The 6,662-nt window shown below is 43.5% G+C and overlaps 1 protein-coding gene across 1 annotated transcript in view; it reads left to right on the plus strand.

The window, feature by feature from the left end:
* The first annotated feature begins 6,351 nt into the window (after positions 1–6,351).
* The window catches only part of OPRK1 (opioid receptor, kappa 1), a 19,190-nt gene continuing 18,879 nt past the window's right edge, over positions 6,352–6,662 (plus strand). The window contains exon 1 of the mRNA XM_005857315.2: positions 6,352–6,395. The gene's annotated coding sequence lies outside the window, so the exon portion shown is untranslated. The remainder of the gene's footprint in view (positions 6,396–6,662) is intronic.

Consider the following 6,662-nt stretch of genomic DNA (forward strand, 5'->3'; position numbering starts at 1 on the left):
CATAAAATGAGAGTTGGGCAAGGGAGCATCTTTTCATGTTCAATTAGGGCATTTGGGAAGACAGATGAACAAATGCAAGAGTGTAACCTTTCAAAACGAGCTTAAAGAAAGTCAGAACCAACTTCCTTCTCTATGATGTGGGTTAAGCATGAACAGGGCGACAAATGCATTGCTACTCCCCAGCTTCCTCCTTGCAGCAGGGTGAGTACAACCAGCAAAGTTCCCACATGAATCACCGAATGTGGGTCCTAAAAGGAGACAAACCAACACCTTTAATAAAGGGATATTTATAAGGTGTGGGAAAAGCTGAAGGAAACAAGAAGAGGACGGATTCAGTACCCCCGTGAGAGAAGCGGGGGGGAGTTCTTCCACTCCTTGGCCTAAATAGGCAAGAGGTAGGAAGAATTCTTGGTTTTGAGAGGTTAGCCATACAGGGTGGGCTACTAGGCAGGAGCTCTGCCCTTCAGCAAGGGATGCAGAGCCCTGGTGGGAGGGCATTGGGACAAAAATAAGACTTCACTCTGTCTGCCCTCTGATCTTTTGCCAGAGTGTTCCCATACCTGGACCCAACCAGAACCTTTTAGGCACAGAGCAGAGTGGAGAAGATAGAGAGTGGATACACAGGGGCAAATAAAGAATATCCACATGGTTATAGGGAAAACAAAAGCTGGTGTCTTCATGACCCAGGGCTAAGTCCTTGACTCCCAAACATCTCATAGGCCAAAAGCCTGGGACCTTGTCTAATGCACAGAGGGAACCCCCACCCCTGGAGTTCACAGGTCTCTCACTCAGCAGTCAACCCAGATGGGTGGGCTTTTCTGTCCCTAAAGTGTGATGTAAAGTGAGAAAGGGCCTCAGGGAAAGGCAGAAAAGGCAAGTGTCTTTCACACTAACCCCCTGACATAACCCTCTGCCAATGTAAGAATTTCTTCAACAGGGAACTCTAATACCAAATGGATCTTCAGACTTTCATTGTTTTCTTGTCAATTCATTTCCATTCTGCTGCTCGAATATAAATAATAATTTTAATTAGGTATTATGCTTGGACCCCAGTGGTTTTCTCTTTGTCAAATATCTTATTTACAGTCTCTGTCATGTGGACACTTGATTAACTCTACTTCCTAAAATCCTCTCCTCTCTTGACTTCTCTGAGTCTGTTTCTCTTTCTCCTCCTTCATTTACACCTATTATCAGATATAGGAGATGGTATTATGCAAGGACAAAAATAAAGAATGAAAAAGGTATTACTTGAAAAGATTTAGGTAAGGTTTTAAAGAGGTGAAAAACTTCAAAGGAGTTTTCAAGTTAGTACAATTACAATAATTCAAACTATAGACCTCCCTTTCTTACAAATATACAGGGGTGGGGAAAAGTAGGTTAAATTACCAGCCATTATTACCTAAAAGATGTCATAAGTAAGGATACAAAATAATAATAATACAAATAAACAATATAATACTTAGTAAATAAGTAATAATACAATAATAAACTCTTGTTTCCTGTACTCACCGCTGTAAGCCTACTTTTTCCCACCCCTGTATAATGTGTGCAGAGGGGTTTTGCTGGGAAAATATTTCTGTAATGAAAACAAAATGTAGAACTCTGCCTGAGACTTTTCAAGTATAAGGTGATATTCTAATTGTGATCATTGCTGGGATACCTCCACTAGTTAGACAGTCTTTTGAAGGCAAAAAAATGTACTAATTATGACAAAAGTAGTTTTGTTTCATTTGAATACTCCCTTTTTTTTTCTTTTTTTACCAAATTAATGGTGAAATGAAGCCAAAATGGGCAGAGCATTAATAGGGCCTCAGGCCACTCTGGTTGCCAGGGGAACCTGGCCTGTGTCTCTGAGCACAGTGAGGAAAGCTGCTCATGTGGAGGTAGGTCATCAGGAGTATGAGATTTTATCATAATATTGGAGGAAAGCTTATAAAATAGAAAGGAAAATTAAACTGCTAAAATGCTGTACATTGTTATACATGGACATAAAGCACATGTTATTTAACTTACTAGGATTTTATCTCTGTCATTCTGCTCCATGCAAACACTGTTTATAACTACAAGTAAAGCACACTTAAAGCTGAAAAAACGTGTTCTCAGTGATTTTTTTATTGGTTAAGGCTACAAAGCATCTTGAGTGGTGGGTACTTTGGCATTTCTGTCACATGGACTTGAAAACACATTGGCAAATTGTGATCAACTCACTTTCTTGTGGATCTAACAACAGAGATCAACCTGCAATGAGTTTATAGCTGAAAGAAGCAGTTATGTTTGCTTAAGACTCTATGTGCAGCCCACACAGCCTTGAGGAAAGCCAGAATGCAGCCAGCTCCACATTACTTCACTCACCAGGTATTGCTAACGTCCCCCAGTGGCAGATGAGAGGGCAGGACTTCAGGGTGCAACAGAAGACATGACAAAAGCAATCTCTTTCCCAAGGGGATGTATAATCTGGTGTGAGAGGCAGACTCTAAATTTAAAAAAAAATTATGGACACTTAATAATTAACAAACTAGAGGCCTGTTGCACGAAAAGATTCGTGCAATAGGCCTTCCCTTCCCCTGGCTGCCGGCACCAGTTTTCCTCTGGCACCCGGGACCCAGGCCTTCACTCGGGCCGGAGCCGCCTTCAAGCCTTTGCTGCTCCGCCGGAGCCGCCTTCAGTCTTCACTCCACTACTTCTCGCCTATGTATGCAAATTAACCACCATCTTTGTTGGCAGTTAATTTGCATATTGCTCTGATTAGCCATGGTGGGTGTAGCGAAGGTACAGTCAATTTGCATCTTTGTCTGTTATTAGATAGGATATAACTAACTCTGGTGTTATGTAGGAAAGGTGTTGAATAAAACAGAGTAGCCAAAATGGCTCTCCTTCTTCAAGACACTTTACTAATATCTGTTAAATTGCCATAATTAATATTCAATCCCCTTCGTGTCTTCGGCATGAAGGCACCCTGTGAGTTATTGCAGGTGTGCAACCTGCACATGTTTGTAGTGGCCCTGTAGACCAGATGTACAAAAGCATTAGGGAAGTTCTTGACAAGTGGCATTGAAGCTGATATATAAAGACTATGTGGTAGCTCTCCAGGTAAAGAGATAGAAAGGGACCATTCTAGGCAGGGAACAAAATATATGAAGGACATGGATGCACAGGAGTAGGGCACATTTGTGTAACTGCGGGGAAGCAACGGTACCTGAGCCTCATAGCCAATGGAAGTATGACAGAAGACAAAATGGCAGTCAAGCCCAGATCACTCTGGGCCCTAACAAATATGTTTAAGATTTTGGATTTCAGCCTAAGAGTAATAGAGAACCATTGAAGGAACTTAGGCAAGAGAGTGGTGGGCTCAGATTTGGGATATTTGAGACATCACTTATCTTTAATTTGTAGAATGTATTAGAGGGGCAAGAGGAGGTGTGAGAAATTCCATACTGAATCAATATCATGCACTGTTAGAACAGTGGCTACTTGGTCCCGTCCAAAATATTCATGGCGACATTCGGTCTGCACCAACATGTCCTTGAAATTTGATCCTACCAAAAACCTACATGAGCATATTTGGTCCATGTCAAATGGTCCTGTTCAAAACATCCATGCTTACAAAGAATCCCTGAGTTCAAATAACCCATAAGGTTTACTTATAGTTTGGGTTTACAGAATTAATACATTTAAAAAAAGCTATCATGTTTTATTGGTCCAATGTGTTGTGGTTATATTGCCAACAATAGCCCTTCTCACCTTGGTAGCTATTTGATAATGACACATGGGGTTAGTTAGATGACTATTGTCTTTATGGACATTTTGGACAGGATCCAATATCAAGGACCAAATATCAAGGACCTTTTGGTGTGGTCCAGTTGTCTCAGCAGACCTTTTGGACAGGACCAAATGTCTTGCAAGGACACCACTATAACAAAAAGGCATCTTAGTGTGCCACATTAGTGAGCAAGAATTTATCAGGAAGAAAAGGCATGGGAGCACACATACAAAGGCATGAAAGCCTGACACATAGTTGTGTGTTTGCAGTGTCACCAGCACCAACGGTGCTAAGGTGAAAATCAGGTGGAGAATGGAGGAGATGGAAGTGGGGAGTCACAAAGTCAAGTGCTGCACAGACAGAGGCTGTGCTGGGGTTGTGGGTGGATTGCTTGGTGGAAGAGTGGTACTTCACAGATTTGAGGAGGGTGCGTTTTGAAAAAAGAACCATGGTAAAGCTATTGTGAGAGATGATTCAACCCCAAAGCAAGGCAATTGCTGAGAAAATAGGGAGGAGATGCGAGTTTTGAGAACCATTTAGGAAATTAAGTTGGTACAACTTGTGGTTTGAATGTATATGGAAGTTAAGAAGGAAGAGCCTAGAATTACTATGGGCTTATGCTTGGGTGACCAAGTGAATGATGGTGTCATTAACTGAAAAAAAGTATAGGAGAAATCACAACAAGTTTGAGGGGAACATAATGAGCTCGGGTTTCTGAGGCTGTGTTTAAGGCACCTGTGAGGCATTTAATTATGTACACGGTGTAGGACCATCTAATGCTGGAGAGAGTCAGTGTTGGAGAGATAAAGGGCAGTTAGAGGCATGCAAGGAAATAAGGATAACAAGGTGAAAATGGGGAGGTGGGGGGGGAATTAAGCTGATGAGCAAATGCTGCAGAAACCTTACCACTTAAGAAGGATTTTGCTAAATACCTCCTCCGGTATTTATTGTCGTTTGGAAAAGAGTGGTTCTGCATTTCTTCTGTTACATGAAATCATTCTGTTCACTCAGCATATGTCAAGAGCCAGAAAAATCTGTGTTTAAACCCAACTCTAATATTAACAGCTGTGTGAGCCACCTGAGTGCAAAACCCAACCCCAAAACTAACCCATGTGGTAAATGATTGCAAAAGGAGGACAGATATTGTAAGCACACTTTCAAAAGTGTGTAGCACAGACCAATTGTATCTTCAATACATAGAATCATCTATATATATAAAAGCCTAAGTGACCAAACGACCGAACAACTGGTCGCTATGATGCACACTGACCACCAGGGGGCAGATGCACACCCACAGCCAACCTCCCATGGCCCTGATTAACCCCGATTGCCAGCCAGGCTGAGGGACCCCACCCTTGCACGAATTCATGCACCAGGCTTCTAGTAAATAAATAAAGAGCCAAATAGGTCACAGATATGCAGAAAGATAAATGGATCATTTTGCCCTTCCCAGCTATTTTTCTAATATATTATTTTTACTTTCTGCCTTAGGTACCTCTTACTTTTTGTGAACTTCAAACAAAACATCTTGCTGGGCTGATTTGGAGGTAGCCCAGGATCTCACCAGCAAGAAGTGAGCCCCCAGACGTCTGGAGAAGATTCCTCTGCCATCTTCCTAATGGAGAGGGGGCACTCAGACTCACGGAGATCTCAGCAGGTGCAATGTTTTGTGAAAGCTGATGTTTGCAATCAGACTTAAAAGAAATATAAGATTTGATAATATTTATTTTCAAAACGTCTAAGGTGTCCAAGGTTGAAGGGGATTGATGGGCAAAGGGAAGCTCTTTTGCTCTTCATATCACACCGCTCAAGAGAACTGCGAATTTCGGGGCTGTGGTAAGACTCTGGAGGTTAAAATCCTTCTTTGGGAGATAGGAGCCCTCTTCTGCTGTCAGCTGATGGATGGAATTCCTGTATCAGCCATTATGGTGTCTGTGTGTGGGCATGGATGTGAGCTGTGGGACTCGGTGGGGGGCTGTATTTGTCTCAAGAAGCCAGTCTTACACCAGGAATCCTGCTGAGAAAAGGAGGTGCCTTGGTCTCCTGGCATCCAGCCTCCAATACCGAATTAGACAAGGAGAAGTCCCCACTCTTCTCAGGATCCCCACCTCAGTGGCTGAATCCTGGCTCCCCTCCTCCAGCCCTCCTTTACTGTCCTACCTTTAGCCATTGTCCCATGAGTCCTTTTGCCTGAGGGCCCCTTACACCCAGCAGAATCTGACCGTGGTCCCTTGGACTGGCAGAGTTACCCAATGAAACGATGGTGACTGGATTTCTCTAGGGGGGGTCCAGGTTCTCAGAGGCATCATAGAGAAGGCGCTATAGTCAGGCTGTGAGGCCGCACGGATGGATGTAGAAGAAAGAGGCATTCTCACCTACAGTGGATCAACACTGAGCCCTACGGAGTGTTTTGTTCTGCAGGTAATTCCACACAGTACAGGGAACACCTGCAAGACTCAGTCTGTGGTCTGTCCCAGTTCGAGGATCCTGAAAGGAACAGAGATATTCTATTTATGCATATTAAATCATTACTGTTTTATGACCTGTCTTATTCTAATTGGGTGATTTTGCTACTGTATTTGGATGGGTCACTCAAATAAGCAAACCTACGTTGTCTCTCCTCCCCTGAAAGAAGGTGTGTGCTGGGAACTATGCCTACAACAAATTCTGGGCATATCCAGGATAACCCAAGTGAATACTCGCACTAACTAGGCACCTGCTTCCTTACTGCTCAGTGTAAACGGCTCAGCGGCTCCCTGGATTGGGATGGTGGGAAGACTGCAGAGCCCTCCCAATGAGGCTGTCGGGAGGGTCTGAGAACTTCCTAGAAGGGTGAGCCCGCAGGGCGAGTTTGGGGCGCGGGGCCGAAGCCCCCACCCCTCGGCAGGTTGTGAGTGGGCAG

The sequence above is a fragment of the Myotis brandtii genome, unplaced genomic scaffold (assembly GCF_000412655.1).
Source record: "Myotis brandtii unplaced genomic scaffold, ASM41265v1 scaffold1102, whole genome shotgun sequence".
In the NCBI taxonomy this organism is placed as follows: domain Eukaryota; kingdom Metazoa; phylum Chordata; class Mammalia; order Chiroptera; family Vespertilionidae; genus Myotis; species Myotis brandtii.